Here is a 22,402-nt window from a genome sequence, read left to right as displayed (position 1 = left end):
TCTCAGGAGCAAGGAAATTGCACTGCAGCAGTGAAATAAAATGCAAACACCATGTGATCTGAAGCAAAAAAAAAAAAAAAAAGAAGGAAGAACTTTTAACTGCATTCCAGTTTACTGATAACCCTGTGTCTCACTCTATGGGTTGCTCTCCTACCTCTGGGCAGCCTACCTACAACACCCTGAAGCAGGGCACTCCTGGTGTGTTTTGGCACAGTGTAATTGCTTTCCCACACTAGCACTTGAACACCAACTGCACTCAAACTCAAACACAGGTTGGGCAGTCACAGCAGTGAGGGCTGTGAGCACTCTGGGTGACAGAGAACCACAACAGGAAGCCCAGTAACTGCTAAAATGCAAAAGCCTTCCCAGTAGTCCATGGTTCTAACAGCCACACTTCTGTGGCTGCTTGCCTCCTGCTTGGCTGCCTCCCATCTAGAGCCCATTGGCAAGACATGGGCTTGAATCACATTCCCCTTCCACCAACCTAGCTGAGGGGTCTGGTGGGTGCTCTTGGAGTAGGTTGTAGGGTTGGAACTGAGCATTTTTTTTGCTGGTGTAAATCCAGACACACTGGAAAAGAGACTGATAATAAATACAGAAAAATGCTGTAGGACATCAGCCACAGTTTCAGTCAGACTGGCAGCATGGTAGCCCTTCTGATGGCAGGTTTGGGAGAGGGGGGAATAAAAAGAACAATGAAGTGTGGCAGTTTCACTCAATTTCTACTGCATTATCTTAAATCAATATTAGCTACTCTGTAAGCTATTTAAAGGGTATTGCCTACAGTTTACATGTCTTAGGATGATATTCAGCTAGCACAAATCAATTAAATCCATGGCACTGCAACAGCTGAAGATTCAACTAAATATGCACACATGGAAGTAATTCAACAAATACTAAATCACTGCATTTTCTTCCTCACACTCTTCTTCCAAATGCCAAGGACCCAAGCCCACAACCAGCCATCCTCCCAAGGCTGGCATTTGAATAAAACTGAGTTCTGTGTATGAAACACTTAAGAGGACTGAACTCAGGGTTACTTTAAAAAACATAATCTTGATCCATTCTTGTCACATAAATTAGTGATGAGAAGAAGTTGAAGGCACTCATCCTACTGGGTAATCTATGCAAAGCTGTGCTTCTTAAATGATCTACAATTTATTAGTATGACCAATCAAATAAGCATTACTTGCAAAAAGCTTTTACTACCCTGTCTTTCCCATCCACTTTTATGTGTTGTAATATGGTAAAGTATAAAAGAAACAAATCAGCATAATCTTTTCAGAGCCATTTGCCAGCACGATTAAAAGCTTGGGTAAGGGCACCACTGTAGAGACTACCCTTATTGATGGAACTGGCAATGTTGTTCTCAGGACACTGGGGCAAAACTACAAGGCACTGGAAAACCTAGAAGGGGCAAAAATAAAGTAATAAGGGATTGCTGCTGAGTCTTGAGGTGCATTGATGAATATCCTGGGAGCATCCCTTGCCTGGGAAACACAGTAGCCTGCTGAAAGGTTTGTGTCTGAGAGCCTCTTTGGGAAACCCAGCCCACAAGACTTGGCTAGAAGCCACTAAGAGCCTAGTCTTGGCCAGGCAGAATATCGATTTAAGGAAAATTCACTGAAATACTTGCAGTGATTAGCTGTAAAAAAAAAAAGGGATCCTTGCTGAGGCTTTACAAACAGAACTGTGCTTGGACATGGGAGGATTCCCAAGCACCATGCCACAAGAGTAAGCCAGTATAAAGTGTCTTCCAATTTTATCAGGGCAAAGTTGCACTTTCATACTGTACTTCATACAGATGGAAGCCTCCTGCCAAAATTCACAGCATTGCACCTCTGGCATTTAAGAAACTCCCAGATGATCCACCCAAAACTACAAGTTAGTGACCACCAATAAAAGGTCACATCTCAGATTTTGCTCTTGCTTACAGCAAAGTAAAATAAACCAAAAAGTAGTAGCATTTGAAGCATTCCAAATTTCTATTGGATTCTAGACCTAGATCCCTAAACAAACAAACAAGAACCCCCAGGATTTTGATCTCGCACCCCTAAGCATGTGGACCACCTTCTCAATGCCTTCAAATTTCACAGTGCCACCTGCAATCTCTGGCTTTTTGCAAAACAGGACAGCAAATACTCCTAGTATGCGTGGCAAAAGCATCAGGTTAACGAATGACATGAAGAAGCATCCAGTCCCACCCCGCACGCAGGGCAGCCCGGGGTTCCCAGGGCGAGGGACCGGCGTCTGTCGCCCTCCAGTGGGTAGAGCCTCAAAGCCGCCTAAACCGGGAGAGAGGTGTGAAGGCGAAGGGACAGAGAAGGTGAGAGGCAGGCAAATAAGGGAAGGGGGTAGGGATGAAAAAAAGCAAAGCAGAGAAGAGGCAGTTGAAGAGGAAGCATGCAGATGCTATCTCTGCAAGCGTCAAAAATAAAGTTTCCAGTGTCAGTTTAACCAGGGTAACAAAGACATCCTCCCACTCTGCTTGTGCTTCAGCCTGCACACACTGAGGGCGAGGGACCCCGTCACGCTGCTGGCTGCCTCAACTGCTTACACATTTCGCTTCCAAAAACCCCAGGGGAATCTTTCCATAACACTCATTCGAAGGTAAGCAATGTCAGAAAGCAGCAAGTCTGCCCAAAAGCAGATCCAGAGGTAAACACTGAGCTGTAAACAACCGCCGAGGTTTTCACCAAAGCCTCCCCTCTCCGAATTCCACAGGAGTAGGTTTTAACGAGCTGATTTACTCCCAGAGCTAGAGCCATAAAATCTAAACCGGTAGCAGCTGTCACCTGAGCTCCGATTTACAGAGCTGATGACACATCCCCCGATCAGGCCTGCCTCACTTTCTTTTTTGCTAGCCCCAAAACTCAAAAACATTGTGACATGCAAGCAATAAAAAACAACCCAACCAAAACCAACCCTGCAGTTACCAAAATAGCACTATCAACGTAACCAGCTCCCCTCGGCACATTTTCTTAATGCCTTTCCCAATACGGTTAAAAAAATAGGAACTAACAAAAAAACTCCATCTTTACACCTTGGCACAAACTGTACTGAAATACGTGCAGGGTTGTATTTCTTCGTGTTTATCTGGATCCTCTCCCGATACATTTCTTTTCTTCCCTCCTCCCCCCAACCAGTGCTTTCCTCTAAATGTAGCTCCTTCTAAACAACAGAAACCAGCCTTCACCATCCCTAAATACAAAGTTTTGCCACTCTCAGAGCTGCCCAAGGGAAAAAAAAACCCACAGCTTGCTTTCTGCTTCATAAATAACACACAGCCTGCACACTTCTTCGCCTGTGTGACATAAATCCTCGCATGTTCTTATATGGAAACCTTGCAAGTCCTCCCACGTGCCGCCCAGTACAGCACCGGGCAGAGATGGACATTCATTATCTTAAAGCCAGAGGGTGAATTTCGGATCCCAGTTACCCCAGAACAAACCCACAATTATCACCCCCTCGCACCGAGCTGAGCTGGGTAAGCTGTGCCGTCCTTGCGTTTTATTTCCAAGCCTCGGTCGCTGCTTTGATTTCAGCGTGCTGAGACACAAGGAAATAAAAGGAAACCCGGGGGATGAAAAAGGCAGAAGCAGCAGCAGCAGTGTTACCCACCAGGTAGGCCCATTAGCATCGGACACAGTATTGCCTGTACCAAGCCTCTTCACTTGAGGTTAGCCCACGGCAGCCACAAAAAACACAGAGGGGAGGGGTGGGAAGGGAAGAAAAAAAGGGCAAAAATAGAGAGAAGCGTGCTCCGTAGATGATCTGGAGGACCGCCAGCAAGTGGGCAATTGCTGCAAACTATTATCGCGAAAAAAAGTTCACGCAAGGTGGGGAGGGTGGGGGGTGGGGTGAGGAGGGGAGGATGAAACCCTGAGGGAAAATAAAAACCCCACGAAGGGTAAGAGACAGCCGAGGAGAAGAGAGGATTGAATAAAGAAGGAATACATAAATAAACGAAGAGGGGGAAGGGAAAGCGCGCCCGGGAGCACCCCGAGGCAGCGCGGACAAAGGGAGGACGCCGATGTCGCCCGGCCCGGCTCGGTTCGGGTACGCTGGGCGCGGAGCAGCCGCTCTTTGTTCGCCACGGCATCGGGGGCGATCCACGCCGCTCCGCACCAGCCCCGCCGTCGCTGCGGCCGCCGCTGCCGCTGCAGCAACAGCCGCAGCCCTGCTGCCCGCCCGCCCTCCCGGGAGGCGCCGGTACCTGCGTCCGCTGGCCGCGGTGCTTGCGCGCCGCTGCGCCCCTGCGGCCGTGCGGCGCGTCCGGCGGAGCGATGCGGCGCGACTAGCAGCGCCGAGCGGGAGGAAACGGTAATTTATAAGCGCTTTCTTCCTGACCTCTCGTGTCTGTTGTCTAATGAGGGAGCTTTGAGCATCACCCATCCTGCTGAGTGGAAAAACACCGGCACGGCCTCTTCTTTGCTGGGGAGGGGGGAGCCTAAAGGAAGGGGTGTGGGGGAGGAGGGGCCATGCCGCAGACACGGCGGCGAAGCCCGGGCTGGCAGGCGGCCTCGGGGCGCGGGAGGGGCGGGCGGATGCAAGGCAGCGGCCGCTGCCGCCCGGGGCGGGGGGGCAGCCCCGGGCCGCCTGCCCTTCCCCGCGGCCGTCCCCCGAGCCGGCCCGGCGAGAGCCGGCCGTCGTCCCGCGGCTACGGGGGCGACGAGAGCAGCGGAGGGCTGCCCGCTGCGGCTCTCCTCTTAATTTTTGATTTCTCTACATTTCTTTCTCCAAATGATTATTTTTTTGTCTCCACACAAAGAGCGCTCTTCTCGCAGACAAAGCATCCCCCGGCGCTGCCACCGGCTCTGCCCATGCCTGTGCCCGGACTCTGGTTTTGCTTCCCCTCGGCCACGTTTTCCCCCCGAGGGGGTGGCGGGAGTTCGGACTCTGGACCCGCCGTCGCTCGGCAAGCATTTGGGGCATTTACCCGTCTCCTGCCGGAGAATCAAATACACGGGAGCGTGGCCTGGCAGGTGCCTGGGAGACCGGGATTTCTCTGCTTTCTCTGTCTCCTCCCAAAAAAGCATCTCCCTGGCACCGATCAGTCTCGCTCAGAGCTGGAGAACCAAGTACGGCTGGGACGAATGGCAGGAAAACGGCGGTGGGCAACGTTTTGTCCTCCGTTGGGTTTCATTGCACCGAAAGTCGGTGATTTTCTCCCGTAGGCGAACGGGAATGTGCCTCGAATACGGCTTTGCTCTCTTACCCGCATCATCCCTAGTTCTCTCAATGGAAGGGAGCAGCAGCACACACACTGGTCGGGCATTTCTATACAACTCCCGCTGAAGGCTTAATCTGAGCCTCCGTACTCCAAAATACTGTTTGCACTGAGGGGACAGAATAGTGGGGGAAAGCAGGTTTTCGGCCGTCTGTGCTTCGCAGAAATACCACAGTGCTAACCTGGTACTGGGAACAGCGGAGATGGACCAGAGAAAAGCAAACGGTCCCCATGGATGTGCTCTCCCAGGCTTTCCCAGGCACAAGACCCTACCTTCCTACACCACAACCCGGGACAGCAGTCGCTGGGAGACACACCTTTGGAGCCATAGCCTATGCATAGGCTGCCGGGGGATCAAATTCCACCACAGTAGCCTCCAGGGAGGTCTCTAGAAAAGGCTCATTTCCTCCGCTGCTTCATGCAAACACACAGCGAGCTGCACCCGCTCCGCACAATCCTTGCTGGCAGCACAGCATGCTAAATCCAGCGTGCCACAGTCACGCACGCGATTTTCCCTGACTCCAGTGCACTCCGATTTTCCAGGAGCCGAGCTGATCTGCAAAGCGAGTAAGTCTCGTAAGCGGAACATAGATACAGGTAGAGGATATATGCAGCTAATTGATAACGTATCTCCTCTAAACAGCTTGGATTAAGCTAATAACATGCTGCCACCTACGTCTTCTGATTCAGGTTTCTATCGTACTGCTACTTTGGAATTCGTAGGCATCCTCCGCTAAAGCATTCTGTGAGATTCCATGGGGACCACAAACAGGCAGCTCTGGCTGCACTAGGGAGTGAAGCAAAGCCTTCCACACCAGCGCAGCCACTGTTCAGTTGTGGCGAGGATGTCTCGATGCTGATCAGGAACCAGCAGTCCCACTGGTGAAGTGTAAGCAGTGGCTGGAGCCTCCCTCATCTGTCCTCAGGATCCTGCCAGCACAGCTGTACCACTGACAGCGGTGGAATATTTTCCTCAAGTTCTCTAGAGGAATCAAAGCCTGTATTTTCTGTCTCTGCTTTGTTTGTTGCTTTGGGGCCACTAAAAAAACCAAACCAAACCAAACAACAACAGTCACACAAAGCACATGGTTGCTGTCTGGTTTTGCTGTTCGGGTTTTTTTTGTTGTTGTTGTTTTGTTTTGAACGTCTGGGGGAGAAAAGCCTGACAGCCAAAACTGTTTTGAAATCAGAGGCATGTAAACAGTACCTGGAACTAAGTGGACTACTACTACTACTAATTAGTCCTTTTGTGTCATGGCTATCTGCTGTTCGATTGTGAGACAGCACAACTTCTGAGAATATGCCTGATGGATATCTGGGGGAACTCTGCCTTCAGCTGCACAGCATACAGCAGCACTAATGCCTCTGGCTCTCTTATATAACAAAATCACAAGTTAGAGCCCAAATTGCAAGGCATAAGCATGTGCACAATATTAAGCACATAAATGTTGCCTGCAATTACTATACTTTCTCCTTTAATCTATCAGTAATTTTACTCCTGCAGTTCTGTCAATTTTGGTGTGTCATTCATAATGTCATCAAAGCCTGACCCCTCAAAACCTCACCACGAAGGCATTAACTCAAACTTAACTGAGGCCAAAATCACTCCTGCTGCAGGCAGGTGCTGTTCAAATGACTTGCACTACCGATTCAAGAGTGTATCCAGTGTTATGATACCATGGAAAGCAGAACATCATGTTGGTGTGGCTGCTCTGCAGCAGGTTTTTGCACCTCAGCACAAAGCACAGGCTAGCAAGCACCTTCCTTTGCATTTCCCCTCTTTCTTAGAGACTGCTTTTTCTATGAACATGCTGAGCTGCTCTCTGGAGTTTTAAAGGTGTTGGGGGCCAATACAGTGCACGTCTCTTGTATCTGTTTAATCCAATAATATAATTCTTTTTTAATCTCCATGTCTGGGTCACAGGGTTTAAAAAAGACACTGGGCCAAATCCCCAGCTTGGCTACAACGCATGGAAATCTACTGAGAAGGCATGGAAGCCAGAAGAGAGTCGCTGCATTTGCACCCTGTAAAAGAGGTCTCGAGGGGCAGGGATGCAAGTGCCTAATTTCACAGATGGATGCATATTAACACAAGCGTATAGCACAGTTAGGATCAGATTCCTATCAGGTGAGGTGGAGGGAGAGCTATCACACCAGGTCCTAAAATATGCTCATCAGCAAATTCTTATTCATTTTAAAATCAAAATGGAGTTAATATTTCTTTTCAAGGTGTGACTGCTAAAGGGAGTATAATGTTTTCTGGACCAAGGACTAAGGTGTAGGAAGAGGACGGAAGAGGTTTTGCAGGGATTGGGAAGATTTCTTTGGTTTACATGTAAACATTAAAATAAAAAAGGCAAGCTGGCACAAAGTCCAGCAGAACAAGAGACAAGTGGACATCACTGTCTGTAAAGAAAGATGTGAAGAAGAATGGCAAAAAAAGATAGCCTGAATAAGTCTGTTGCATTAATGCTTCTCCAAACAGAAATTCCCCATACAAAGCTATATGGGGGCAACCTTCAGGGTTCTTTTCTGAAAAGGCTCTTGAGCTTACAAAAGAGAGGCAGATTTTGTAAGGGATTTGCACATCATGCAGTGAGTCTGGATTGCAGATTTTAGTCATCACTAAATCAGGGAATAAAATTGTTGCGGTTGCTATTACATACCAGGATATCTCACTAATCCATGAAATCCACTAAGTTTCTGCACTTTTAGTCTGTGTTTATTTTGAATGAAATTATGGCTTGGACAGTTAATTTTTCTTAGTTTATCCATTTAAATCACATATAAATAAGGTATCAAAGAGAAATCAAAACATGACCTGTGTTTTTAGTACACTCTCCACCACGTGAAACTGATGGTGATGAAGTCCTGCACCCAGTTTACAAGTTGCATGGGGCTCTGCAGCCTGGAGAGGAGAAGGCTTCAAGGAGACCTTGGAGTGGCCTTCCAGTATCTGGAAGGGGCCTGCAGGAAGGCTGGGGAGGGACTACTGACAAGGTCTTGTAATGACAAGATGAGGAGTAATGGGTTTAAACTGGCAGAGGGGATTTAAACTGAATGCTAAGAGGAAATTCTTTCCAGTGAGGGTGGTGAGACACTGGCACAGGTTGCCGAGGGAGGTTGTGGCTGCTCTCTCCCTGGAGGTGTTCGAGGCCAGGCTGGATGAAACTTTAAGCAGCCTCTTCTAGAGGGAGGTGTCCATGTCTAAGGTGGGAGATTGGAACTGGATGATCCTTGGGGTCTCTTCCAACCTAAACCATTCTATGATTCTATGACCTTCTTGAAAAGTAGCTCCACTGACACTAACTGATCTGATTTTAAAGCTACAGGTGGCCTATTTTGATTATATTTGAGACTGCCTGGACATTATGGGATTGTCTGCACTGGTCCTTTCCTTATATCAGTCTAAACAGTTACTAACTTGAGGCATTTAGCAAATCTCAAAGTCTGGACTGTGTCATTTGAGAACATCAGTCAAGTTATAGAGATGCCTGCTTCTGTACATGGGCTGGTTCCTGAAGTGAAAGGCAAGCTCAGAGGAACTACACAGCCTGGAACCAAAGTGGTCCCACTGGCTTTTGGAAAAAAAAAGTGAAGTGCCTCAAGCTAATTGAAAGTCAGATACCTAGAAATAGAAAACTGGCATATATCCTAGGGGATCCACTGGGATTTTGAAGAGCTCCCAGGCAGTTTAAAGCCCTTGAAAGGAATGCAGTACAGAATGAAAAATATAGGTATTATTAAAGAATGTCTCCAAACCCAGTTCCATCAAAATGAGCTAAACCCCAATAACAGGTACTCTGTCTCCTGCTGGATGCTGCATGCACTGCATGTTTTGCATTTTTTAAGGCACTCCTGAAACAATGTTTTGGTTTGTTTTTTTCTTCTTCACTGTTGGCGTTGGGAGGTACAGTTAAAGAAGTATCCATAAATGCACACTTGTGAGACCACAGCTCGAGTGCTGTGTCCAGTTTTGGTCACCACATTATAGGAGGGACATTGAGGTGCTGGAGCAGGTGCAGAGAAGGGTGAAGAGGCTGGGGAGAGGTCTGGCAAACCTGACCTATGAGGAGCAGCTGAGGGAGCTGGGGGTGTTTAGTCTGCAGAAGAGGAGGCTGAAAGGGGATCTTGTTGCCCTCTACAACTACCTAAATGGAGGTTGTAGTGAGGCTGGAGCTGGTCTCTTCTCCCGAATTACTAATGATAGGACAAGAGGAAATGGCCTCAAGTTGTGTAAGAGGTTGGATGCTAGCAGGAAGTTCTTTCCTGAGCAGGTGGCCAGGCACTGGACCAGGCTGCCCAGGGAAGTGGTGGAATCATAGAATCATAGAATCAATCAGGCTGGAAGAGACCTCCAAGATCAGCCAGTCCAACCTATCCCCCAGCCCTAGCCAGTCAATCAGACCATGGCACTAAGTGCCTCATCCAGGCTTTTCTTGAACACCTTCAGGGACGGTGCCTCCACCACCTCCCTGGGCAGCCCATTCCAATCCCTGGAGGTGTTTAAAAGCAGAGTGGCTGTGGTGCTTGAGGCTATGGTCTGGTGATTAAAGACGCTGGGATGAAGGTTGGGCTGGCTGATCCTGGTGGTCCTTTCCAACCATAGCGATTCACAGTGCTTAGATGTTGTGCTGAGAGATTTGATGTAGCCAAGGACTTGCCAGTGTGAAACTAATGATTGGACTCGATGAGCTTGGGGGTCTTTTCCAACCTAAGAAATTCTGTGATTCTATTTCTATAAACGAGGTTAAAATAATCTAATTTTAAAAAAAGAGGTAAAAACATGCTCTCATCCTCAACCCATGGCCAATTACTTGGGGCCAACTTAATTTTTTATCTAAAGCTAAAAATTCGGGAAAGATTTTGAAGGATGACTGTTCCCCTTTAAGATTCCTGATAAACATACTTGTGTGTTCAAAGGAGAACAGATCCAGCGTTATGTAAGGGGATAAAGAGACCAAATCCTTTCCCCTTAAATTAAAATAACCAGTCTGTGCCTGGATTTCAGTCGGTCGCTGAAAATTCAGGCTGCCCATTTCCTTTCACATGCTAAAATCGACACGTTCACAAACGTTTTAACAGAATCACCACCATTAAAGACAACAAACGTTGGCTCGTTCAGTTCAGCCACGCTTTGCCAACAGAGGATTGTTCCCTGAGGAGAAGTCTGCAGTGCTCACCCTATCCAAAAATCCAAACTTGGGCTCATCTTTTTATTTCATGTGGCTATAGCAAATCTAATTATTGCACTGCCCAGGTTTGTTGCTTTTTAATCCTCTTACCTAGTACTAGATGTATGATAACTTATCTCTTTTAATCATTTTTTTTGCCTGAGCTAACTATTACATAATAGTTCTTAACAAAATTTTGCAATGCCTGCCTAAATTTGCCAAAAAAAGGGAACAAAAATCAACAGGTTTTCAAAATGTTGATTTTTTTCTTCCCCTCCTGTCTCAATCATCTGTAAGATTGGAGAGAGAAAAAAGGGGAGGGGAGGGGAAAAAAAAAGACACAAAAGAAAATTATTTTCTACCAGTGAACTTGCATTTTCCACTTCTGTATTTGACAAAAGCACTGACAGCAGAACTTCTGCATCAGAATTTGATATGTCAAGTTCCTCTTTATCACATGAATTCAATTTTCCAAAAGAAAGCAAAGGATACTATTAATAACTGAGTTACAAGCCCTGAAAAGGCAAAGTCTCTGAATGTACTTGCTGCAAAAAAAAACCAAAACAAAAGTCATCTTGCTGGATCTAATTCTGGAGTCATTATTTGACACAATGCAGAACAGCTCCAGATTTGCATAGAAAGGCACTGCTGGGTTAAGGTGATGCTTGCCCTTGCAGAAAAGAAGCATCTATGTGCTCAGACCTTTGTGTACAGACCACAGTAAACCTTCCTTATATACCTTCCTGAGTATATCTTTGCACATGTCCACACTTAGAATCATAGTCATAGAATCATAGAATCAACCAGATTGGAAGAGACCTCTAAGATCATCCAGCCCAACCTAGCACCCAGCCCTAGCCAGTCAACCAGACCATGGCACTAAGTGCCTCATCCAGGCTTTTCTTCAACACCTCCAGGGACGGTGGCTCCACCACCTCCCTGGGCAGCCCATTCCAATGCCAATCACTCTCTCTGGCAACAACTTCCTCCTAACATCCAGCCTAGACCTCCCCTGCCACAACTTCACACTGTGTCCCCTTGTTTTGTTGCTGCTTGCCTGGGAGAAGAGACCAACCTCCACCTGGCTACTTAACAGTTTCAGTCCTGAAAGTAAAGCTTCAAGTCTGAGCAGTTCAGTGACATTTCCTCAGTGGATCAAGCCTCTGTTAGTGCTGCTCCAGCAATATGAGGCATGCTTGGAGGTGATGCACATTTTGGACATGCCTCTTTGCCTTCTAATAACATATCTATCATACTACAGCTAAATATTCTGCTCATGGTGGCTTGCAGAAAGATTTCCTTGGGCTTACAAGTAGAACCACACCTACAAAGCCAAGATGGTTGCACTGATGCTGCAAAGGTGATATGAAAGCTAGGAAGCTGTAGGAGGTGTAGATCAGGATATTAGGAAGAAACTAGGCAGCCATACTGAAAGCACAATAAGTTCATCAGGTTCTGTGGCTACCATGAATGACCACTTCCATTTCCATCTGGAGCTGGCTAAGCATGGCCAGCTGGCTATTGAGCTGGCTAAGCTTGGCCTGACCATATCCCAGGTGACAATAGACATTGCAGTGAAAAACAGTCCAGAAATGTCTGCAGTTGAGCCCTCTCAACTTCTGTGACCAATCTAGACAAGCCAGTGGACTAAACCACCAAAGAGGAAGAAGAGTGATCACATGAGTGAATTCATACGTGCTCATATGTCTTTTTGTTTGCTTATGAGTCTCTCTGCTCCCTTCCTTCTCAAAGTGAGGGTGAAACACTTGGAAAGAGTGTGTATAAAAAGTTACTTTAAAGTATCTAGTCTATTCTGACAAATTACACTGGCAAGTGTAGGGGAGCAGCAAGAGAAAACGTTGTAAGAAACAAAATCATTCTCAGATGCATGCTTTTACCAGTTCAGACAGATAGAGTTTCTAGCTAGGTGAATTAATGCACCACAAGCAGAGAGAGGAAGGGTATCAAATGCTGGAGCATCCAGTAAAAAGAGAGACATTCAAATAAACCTCCAGCTATCCAGTAACTGCTCACCCAGTGACATGATTTTAATTAACCAAACTAGAAAGCAAGCATGTAATATCAACTTCAAACCCCAGCACTTGAGTTTTCCAGGCTGCTGGTCCAAATGCAAACCAAATTTGCTTGCATCTGGCAGCAGGGGCGGCAGAGCTGGCTTCGGGAGCTTTGCTTTTAGCCGTCCAAGTGACGTAGCAGCATCCACTGTACTACCCACTTATGGCGGTTCAGACAGCTGCTGGCACGTCCCTGCCTGCTGTCCTCTGGCACGGCTGGGACACAAACACTTCAAGCATTGCCCACATGCTCTGAGGAGGGTGCCTTGGCTTTCACCTCCGCAGTGGCACGTCACTCTGGAGGGCAGCAATGTCACCGAGGAGAGAGCAGCGGCTTGCAGGCTTGGGTGACCTTGAGGCTCCCTAAGCAGTTACCTTTTCTGGGCCTTTGGCATGCTCTCAAGTGATCTTTCAGCCAGAAACTCTGCTGCCCAAAATAAATTCACTAATATCCACAGTGGCATCCCTGCACTTCTCTTTTAGGATACCTGACTCCTATCTCCCAACCTGGGCAGACACAAGTTTTGGAAAGTTTACCCAGGTGCTTCCTGGGCAGCGAGCTCCTGACCTGGCCCCAGGCCAGGGTGACTCACTTGGTGGTGTTAGCAGGGAGGGCAGGGAATTTTCACCCCTGTGCCTGTGTGCCTAACCACTGCGTTCTTTAGAGGCAGCTTCAGCAACCATCTTTTCGCAAGGCATTTCCTCCCCACCTCCTGAGAGACTGAGCCACAGAGGAAGAAGAGAAACTGGAGCTTGGGGGATTTCTTCTCTGACCTTTTTCATCTTTTGGTGTAAGTCATATGGCACAAGGGGCTGGCAGATAGGGACAGAGCTGTAGAACAGCTGCTGGAGAGCAGCCCTGAGGAAGAGGACCTGGGGGTCTGGGGTGATGAAAAGCTCAACATGAGCCTGCAGTGTGAGCTCAGCCCAGACAGCAACCCTGTTCTGGGCTGCAGCAAGAGCAGTGTGGGCAGCAGGGCAAGGGAGGGGATTCTGCCCCTTGACTCTGCTCTCCTCACACCCCACCTGGAGTCCTGTGTGCAGTTCTGGAGCCCCCAACACAAGAGGGACATGGAAGTGTTGGAGCCAGTTCAGAGGAGGCCACAAAGATGATCATAGGGCTGAAGCAGCTCTGCTATGAGGATGGGCTACAAGAGTTGGGGCTCTTCAGCCTGAAGAAGAGAAGGCTTGGAGTTAGGAGACCTTGGAGTGGCCTTCCAGTATCTGAAGGGGGCCTACAGGAAGGCTGGGGAGGGACTATTTACAAGGTCTTGTAACAGCAGGACAAGAGGTAATGGGTTTAAACTGGCAGAGGGGAGATTCAAACTGGATGTTAGGAAGAAGTTCTTTGCAGTGAGGGTGGTGAGACACTGGCACAGGTTGCCCAGGGAGGTTGTGGCTGCTCCTTCCCTGGAGGTGTTCAAGGCCAGGTTGGATGAGTCCTTGAGTGACCTGTTCTAGTGGGAGGTGTCCCTGCCTATGGCAGAGGGTTGGAACTGGATGAGATTTGAGATCCCTCCCAACCTAAACCATTCTTTGATTCTACCCCTATGAGCCACATGGCTTCAGAGCAAGCAAACACAGATGCTAAGGAAACAAAAGCACCTCAAAGCCCATGCAGTGGCACCCTAACCCTGCCTGGCCAAAGCACTTGCACAGACATTGCATTGCCAGCCTTTGTCCTGAAAGCCCAGCCTATGGTCATCAAATCTCTTCCCTGTAGAAGTCCAGACAGAAAAAAAGGAGAGTTAACACGAGTGATGGACATAGCCCAGGATTCAGAAGTGGCCACCAATTTAGGTTTGACTCCTCACTGGTTCTGGAAGTACATCACTTTTTGAAAGCTGTGAGCTGTTTAGTGTTACTTTAAATAAAAACTAGGATCTGATCTTTCCTCCACTTAGAAATAACAAAAGGTGATAAGGCAATCTCAAAAGCACATTCCAAGCAAAGCAGCAGGGTATCCAAAGCTGTACTAACCTACAGTGATGCACAACATGAGCTTGAGCTACCCAGGGCTCCCTCACTTACCCTGAGCTCAGGTTTGTAGGGTGCACAGGAGCCCCTTTGCCCCACCTGACCCTGCCATTATGATATCAAGCAATGCAAACCAGTAATGGCAGAGCTGTTTGCCTCACTGAGACCCAATGTGGAAGATTACATGAGGATCCTGCCCCTGTAGTGGGCATGTTTTCCCTACCAGCTATCCACTACTGGTCCAATGAACCAAAAACTGGAAGCTTTGTCCGGGTCCAGCATAATGCCAACTGGCCTTACCCTGCCCAGCAGGCAGCTGGCCAGCCTGATCTAGGATAGGGTGTCCCTGCCATGGCAGGAGAGTTAGAGCTAGATGATCCTTGTGGTTTCTTCCAATGCTGACTGCTTCTATGATTCAATACCAACCCAGCATCACATCCTTGCTGCCTGTCTTCTCTAGCCAAAGCAAACCTGCTTTGTTGTCTCCACACAGGAGGACATGGAGCAAGGATGGGATGGAATGGGCTCAGCACAAAGCACAAGAAATCCAGATTGGTGCCTCTAAATACATTTGGCCAATGCCAGTCATCTCTGATTCAGAGTCCAATCTCACCATTATCCTACAAGCAAGGACAAGGAGCAATGGGTGTAAGCTGCAGCAAAAGAGGTTCTGCCTCAACACAAGTGGGAATTTCTTTACTGTAAGTGTCACAGAGCACTGGAACAGGCTCCCCAGAGAGGTCGTGGGGTCTCCTTCTCCTTCAAGGCCTGTCTGGGTTGTGTTCCTCTGTGATCTGTGTTAGACAACCAGCTGGTGGCTGTCACTAGCGGTGTCCCTCAGGGATCTGTGCTGGGCCCCATCCTCTTTAACATCTTCATAGATGATCTGGATGAGGGCATGGAGTCAGTCATCAGCAAGTTTGCAGATGACACCAAGCTGGGGGCAGATGGGGCTGGGTTGGAGGGCAGAAGGGCTCTGCAGCAGGACCTTGACCGCCTGGACAGATGGGCAGAGTCCAAGGGGATGGAGTTCAATAGCTCCAAGTGCTGGTGCTGCACTTTGGCCACAACAACCCCATGCAGAGATACAGGCTGGGGTCAGAGTGGCTGGAGAGCAGACAGACAGAGAGGGATCTGGGGGTGCTGATTGATACCCGCCTGAACATGAGCCAGCAGTGTGCCCAGGTGGCCAAGAGAGCCAGTGGCATCCTGGCCTGCATCAGGAATGGTGTGGTCAGCAGGAGCAGGGAGGTCATTCTGCCCCTGTACTCTGCACTGGTTAGACCACACCTTGAGTACTGTGTTCAGTTCTGGGCCCCCCAGTTTAGGAAGGACATTGAGATGCTTGAGTGTGTCCAGAGAAGGGTGACGAGGCTGGGGAGAGGCCTTGAGCACAGCCCTACGAGGAGAGGCTGAGGGAGCTGGGATTGGTTAGCCTGGAGAAGAGGAGGCTCAGGGGTGACCTTATTGCTGTCTACAACTACCTGAGGAGTGGTTGTGGCCAGGAGGAGGTTGCTCTCTTCTCTCAGGTGGCCAGCACCAGAACGAGAGGACACAGCCTCAGGCTGCGCCAGGGGAAATTTAGGCTGGAGGTGAGGAGAAAGTTCTTCCCTGAGAGAGTCATTGGGCACTGGAATGGGCTGCCCGGGGAGGTGGTGGAGTCGCCGTCCCTGGAGCTGTTCAAGGCAGGACTGGACGTGGCACTTGGTGCCATGGTCTGGCCTTGAGCTCTGTGGTAAAGGGTTGGACTTGATGATCTGTGAGGTCTCTTCCAACCTTGGTGATACTGTGATATTATTGTCCTGCTCTGGCACAGAGGTTGGACTCTATGATCTCTTTGGGTCCCTTCCAACCCCTAACATTCTAATATCACTTCTGGATTGCTAAGTGGACCACAGATAGTTAATAGATTGTGCACAGTTGGTCACAGGCTGCCTGTAGCACTGACCAATTTTCTCTCACTGCCTGTGTCAGCCAAAGGCTTGCAGTTGCTGTATTTTCATTGCTTCATGTTTGTCTCTGGGGCTTGTTAAGTTCACGGTGAGAATTGTGAAAGTTTGTTCCTTGTTTCTTTGAGGAGCACATCCCAGAGACACGTGGAGCATCTGAAGTGGATTTGGGGTGCCCTTGATCCCCACAAAGGCACCTTTGCACCATCTAGCCTCACAGCAAGTGCTGGAGACATACACATCAGGAACAGGTCTGGGGGAGGTAGCAGAGGTGCAGCATGGCCAGGCTGGGTTGTAGGAGTGACCTGGCATCATCTAAAGCAGCAAGGCCCCGAGAGTGCCTGATACCAGAGCTGAGTAAATCACTGAACAGAGACAGTGGGAAGTGTGGTGGACCCCTGGGAGCTTTCCCATCTGATTCCCCTGGAGGTCCTGTGAAGCCATGTGGAGGGGAGTGTGGTGCTTTCAGAGGCACATCCACTCCACTGCCCTGACAGGTCCGGCTCAGGGCACAGACACCATCTCCAATTGCAGGAGCAAGACACTGCCCTGTGCCCATTCCACTTGGCTTAAATTCAGCTTTCCCCCCTCAAGCCGAGTCGATGCCACCCCAGAGCTCTCAACAGCCTTGCAAACATCGCTGTCTGAATTTCACTGAACTCCCAGTAAGACAGGGGTTTGAATCCAGGTCATATTAGCATTGTTCTTTACCAGCATGGCAGCTGTTTGCTCCAAACATGAAGATATTTTTGTGAGAGGGAAAGCATGAATTATTCCCAACTTGCCTCAGGATGAATTTTCAAGGGTACTGCGGAGACTGTTTCCACAACAAAACAGGAGCTCTTCTCCTGCTGAACTGCTCCTGCTACTTTCATGAATGCTGGAGTAAAGGCTGGCTTTCTTTAAATGTCAGCAGACACCTGGAATGGGGATTTGCTTCCAGAAACCCTTTGGAGGCTACTGTTGTTGTTGATGCTCTCTAATCTGACCCAAAGTTCAATTTGGCAATTTTTATTAGGCCTTGCTTTAGGTGTAGGCAATTAGCTTAACAAAATAGCAGATAGGATCTCTGCTGTGTTTGCAGTGCCTGTTGCTCTGATTCTTACCTGGTGGGAAATGGCTCCAGAGGAGCACAGTCACGTCTTTGCAGCTGTTTACATCACATTTCTGACAGAGCTCCACCCTGCTTTCTCCATTTGTACTTTGTTTTTTCATGAATAAAGGTCATGGCATTGGCATCACCAAAAAAATGCTGTTGCTGTAGAAGGAATTTAGCTGTCCCCTCTGGGCTATAAAACAAATCACCTGCCAGGACAGTAATGCACTCAAACGTTGGCAGGGCAGAAATCAGAGATGGAAGAGGAGTCTTAGACCCATGGAGATCTCTGCAGGTCTCCAGCATCCCACAGGTTAGCTGTCTCCCGGTCTGTGCTGGACCACTGTGTACTGCATAGACTCTCAGGTTCTGCACAACCTGGTTTTAAATAGCCCCGAGCTGTTAGCAGTGGGTTTGTGGTGGGCACCTGCCTCCTGGCCTAACAGGTCACCCTTGGAATTTGTTTTCCAATAGCCACAGGGCATTTCTTTTGCACCGATTTCCAACACCTTCCTGCAACCTTTGTTGGGCCAGAGGATGTGCTTACTAGATCCCCTGCCCCCACTCTGGTACACAGGGAAGTGCTGCAGTCAGGGCACCTTGGTGCCAGCAACTGACTTAAGTCCTTAGCTTGTGTGAAACTCTGAGCTGGTTATATCCTAGCTACATAATACATATTTTTGACCATGCTGTATTTAGATCAGGAGGATAAACATAGAGTAGCTACATCCCTCGATTTGGAGATGAAGTGGAAGAGATCTTTCCCATGCTACTGTGCAAACATCCACAGTGAACATCATGCTTGTGCTCGTGTCAAAACCATCACTTGTCTTTTGGTTCAAAAGTTCTAATCTTCTGTGCTGGGTGAGTCTCTCCAGCTCTCCCATGTTTTCCTTCCAGTCTGCCAATACTTTCTAGCAAGGTGATGTTTTAACGAGCTGCAATATTCCAGGAGTAATTTCGTCACCAGTGCTTGCAGAAACACAGCCCCAAACTTATGGTCCATGTTTTTATGATTCTCTTGGCACACACCAGAACCTGAATTGTTCTCAGCATGTGAGGGGAAACCAGTAGAAACTGCTGTATTATTGCCACAGCCAAGGGCACAAAATGGATAACAAGCAAAAGCTCAATGAGCAGGAACATTACTCAATCAATCCCCAACTCACGGCCTCAAGTTGTGTCAGGGGAGGTTTAGGTTGGACTTTGGGAGGAAATTCTTTCCTGAGCAGGTGGTCAGGCACTGGCACAGGCTGCCCAGGGAGGTGGTGGAGTCTCCATCCCTGGAGGTGTTTAAAAGGAGAGTGGCTGTGGTGCTTGAGGCTATGGTCCGGTGATGAAGGATGCTGGGATGAAGGTTGGACTGGATGATCCTGGTGGTCCTTTCCAACCATAGCATTCATAGTGATTAGATGTTGTGGTGAGGGATTCGATTTAGTCAAGGGCTTGTCAGTGTCTCTTCTCCTAGGCAAGCAGGAATAGAACAAGGGGACACAGTCTCAAGTTGTGCTGGAGGAGGTCTAGGCTGGATGTTAGGAAGAAGTTCTTCCCAGAGAGAGTGATTGGCATTGGAATGGGCTGCCCAGGGAGGTGGTGGAGTTGCTGCCCCTCGAGGTGTTCAAGAAAAGCCTGGATGAGGCACTTAGTGCCATGGTCTGGTTGACCGGCTAGGGCTGGGTGCTAGGTTGGCCTGGATGATCTTGGAGGTCTCTTCCAAGCTGGTTGATTCTCTGATACTACTTTTTAACATGATATTTTAGTGTAATCCCAGAAATTATCATTGAAGGAGTGCAGATCTTCCTTGCTGCAAAGTCCTCAGGACTCATGTGGCAAAAGCCAGTGATCAGATGAAACAGAAGCAATTAATGAAGTATTTCATCACTAGAAAAAATTTCAGCACTGGTAGATTTTGCAAATCAGCCAGCAGGTTTTGCACATCCTCTGGCATTTGAGATTTTGTGACTAATGAAGGCTAAATGAGTGGTGAATGCAAGTTGAAGTAACAGTGTCACGCAGCTTCAGTGTACACAGAAATAGTAACTTAAAGGAGCTGCTCACATTTGAACAACATGCTTTCTTCTCTTTGTAAAGCAGTCTCCTCTTGATCAATAATAGAATCAAAGAGATTTGAAAACCTCAGCCCATCACACTCCTATTTTCCCTTAGCATTGACTGAAAAGTGGTTGATGTTACATCCCCATTTAAGGTTTCCCCATCTTGTAGTACTTATTTCACAACTTCTGCTAACTATGGAGACCTGGGGAGGCCCACAGAGCATGTCTACACCCTATAGGAAGTGGTTTTGGTGTTGCTCTGGCAACCTAAAAGCAGTACTGAGTAAGCAGAGGTGCTGCACAGCAGAGAAGCAACATCAAACTCTTCACTGTACATCCTCATAATTATTAAGGTGGCATCAATTAGAGTGATCAAGCCTAATACCCTTCAAGGAAACTGCAATTCTGTCCCTTTTATTCCTTCTTTAAATTTAATTTGGTGAGATTCCTTGTCCTGATGCTGCTTCTTGCAGTGCCCTTTTGGTGGCTAGGGAACCATTTCCTCCTTTACTCACAGTGTCCTCGTAAATGAACTAATAATGTGACTCTGTGGTAACGTAGTGGGAGAAGGACCTCATCCACCAGAGAATCCAAATCCTCTTTTATGTTACTCCAGAGTTGGCTGCATTTGGAGAGAAATAGACAAAAAAATCCTCCTTTTTGTTCCTTTTTAAGATTTTCAACACGAAGCTCCTTTAATTCACCCTTGGAAAGCATTTTGGGGATTATCAGATGAGAAAGTGTTGATAAGGAGAAAGAGGAGGAAACACAAGGTAGCTCAAGCTCTGAAAAGAGAAGTGTGCTTAAAACAAAGAGGTTTGGAAGAGAGAAACAAATCATGGCAATGCATGCTTGGGCATAAGGCAAGATCTGGAGTAAGGGAGAGGAGTGGGAGGAAAGGTGGAAGGGTGGTTGAGAGCCCTCCTGAGGTCTCAGGTTTCTGGGAGGGCTGTTGTGTTTCTGTATTACCTTTTAACTTGTCTATTTCTGTCTACAGCTGCATAGATTATAAATATCTGCTCGTACATTGTGCTAAGCTGTGAATTTAAAGCTTCATTCAATTTCCAGAGCCTCTGAGTCTAGCCTGGGTGATTCTACAAAGTGTGGGGGGTGGGGAACACCCAAACCATCACAGCAACGCAGGCTGACAAACACTCCATCTGCCTGCTGCTGCTTACAGTGCTCAGATACTAATGGAGCAGTGTCGAGGAGCTTGGCTACCTTTGTCTGTCACCTTTCCAAGTCCATTTATGCTTTCTTCAAAACCAGTCTCTGGGGCCACTCAGGTATTTCGTGCTGTTGGTTTGTTTTTTTTCTTTCCCCATTCATCTCTAAATCGTTTCCAGTCCACAAGCATCTTTGTGGTATCAGAACCAAACAGAATATTTCTGGTGATCCTCTAAGGGCATGGAAAGACACTTCACAACTCTCTCCTCCATAACACTTATATAGTCAATCCATATCCTTTTGACTTTACACCTTGGTTTAGGTCTGCACAAGAAAGGCTTTGCCATCTTTGATTGTGCTTGCTTGAGTTTTTTCCCCTTTGGTTTTGATTTCCTTTCTTCTTGGATAGATTTCATACAGATTGCCACCACAGTCCTAGTGGACAATAAAAAAGCATATGGGATCTCTTCCAAAGTATGTGTTTGCAAGGAGTGCTACGCCAGGAACATCATTACCAGAGTCCCAGTAACTAATCCAGAACTGATGCTGTAACTTTTAGGTGTACCAAGGGCACTGAAACCCATGCTGAAATACTTGGCAAGTCTGCCCTTAAATTAGGATGCATTCTATTGATATTGGCTATGATCAACCACAACATTCCTTGGTTTTGAGGTAGTACTTCTGAAGGGGGAGGGATTGTGATGCCAGTCCTTGTCATGTGTTTTCCTGTCTCACCCTATCTCCAAGCCCAGCTAATCTGATGATATCCAACTGTCCTAATGAGCTGCATCTACTTCTAGTCTGAAGTGCTGACAGCTGCTTGTCCTATTGCCAACAAAAACTTCTGAGACAACTGTATCTCATTTCTGCAAGTATGTAATTGCTTAGTTTCCAGCCCAAATATGAAGCATAATGATACTGCTTTTCATTGATCCAGGTCTAAAATAGGTGTGTCAAGAACAGACTCATTTTCTCACGTGCATTTTATTCCCTCAGCTAGACATGAGGTTGCTGTGTACTGGCTACAGAGGAGAAAGGAAGGGCTTGTGTCCCTTACAGCAGAGGGGCAGTCACACAGGCTAAGGTCAGTGAGAAGGACATGTTTCTCCAATTAATGTTGGAATGTGTTTACTTATACATTTTTATATCAGTAGTTCTTCCATTTGCTGCTCTTGCGTTCAGAGCACAGGGCACCCTTAAATCTCCACCAAGGACTAGCCCATTCCATACACATAAGGTTTGCTTCCTTCCCCATTGATAATGCCCACAACTGACAGACTCAAAGGCTGGTCATGTTTTCCCTGGACTGCAAGTCCAAAGCACAGAAACCAGATAATAGGAGGACAGATAAAGTCAGGCTCTCAACAACCCACTAAAAACTAGTCATAGAATCAGCCAGGTTGGAAGAGACCTCCAAGAGTATCCAGGCCAACCTAGCACCCAGCCCTAGCCAATCAACCAGACCATGGCACTAAGTGCCTCAGCCAGGCTTTTCTTGATCACCTCCAGGGATGGTGCCTCCACCACCTCCCTGGGCAGCCCATTCCAATGCCAATCATTCCCTCTGCCAACAACTTCCTCCTAACATCCAGCCTAGACTTCCCCTGACACACTTTGAGACTGTGTCCCTTTGTTCTGTTGCTGGTTGCCTGGCAGAAGAGACCAACCCCACCTGGTTAC

General features: G+C 47.8%; 1 protein-coding gene across 8 annotated transcripts in view; it reads right to left on the bottom strand.

Moving 5' to 3' along the window:
* Positions 1-22,402, bottom strand: part of SLC6A6 (solute carrier family 6 member 6) — a 277,866-nt gene that overhangs the window by 67,373 nt on the left and 188,091 nt on the right. For 3 of the 8 annotated variants that reach the window (XM_064156878.1, XM_064156883.1, XM_064156884.1), the window contains exon 1: positions 4,217-4,413. The exons of the other annotated variants lie outside the window; for them this stretch is intronic. The gene's annotated coding sequence lies outside the window, so the exon portion shown is untranslated. Of the gene's footprint in view, positions 1-4,216; positions 4,414-22,402 lie in introns of those variants that run through there. 8 annotated transcript variants of the gene reach the window in all.

Source organism: Pogoniulus pusillus, chromosome 16 (assembly GCF_015220805.1).
Source record: "Pogoniulus pusillus isolate bPogPus1 chromosome 16, bPogPus1.pri, whole genome shotgun sequence".
In the NCBI taxonomy this organism is placed as follows: Eukaryota; Metazoa; Chordata; class Aves; order Piciformes; family Lybiidae; genus Pogoniulus; species Pogoniulus pusillus.
The sequence above is the reverse complement of the archived record's forward strand: the minus strand, read 5'-3'. Positions and strand labels throughout refer to the sequence as shown.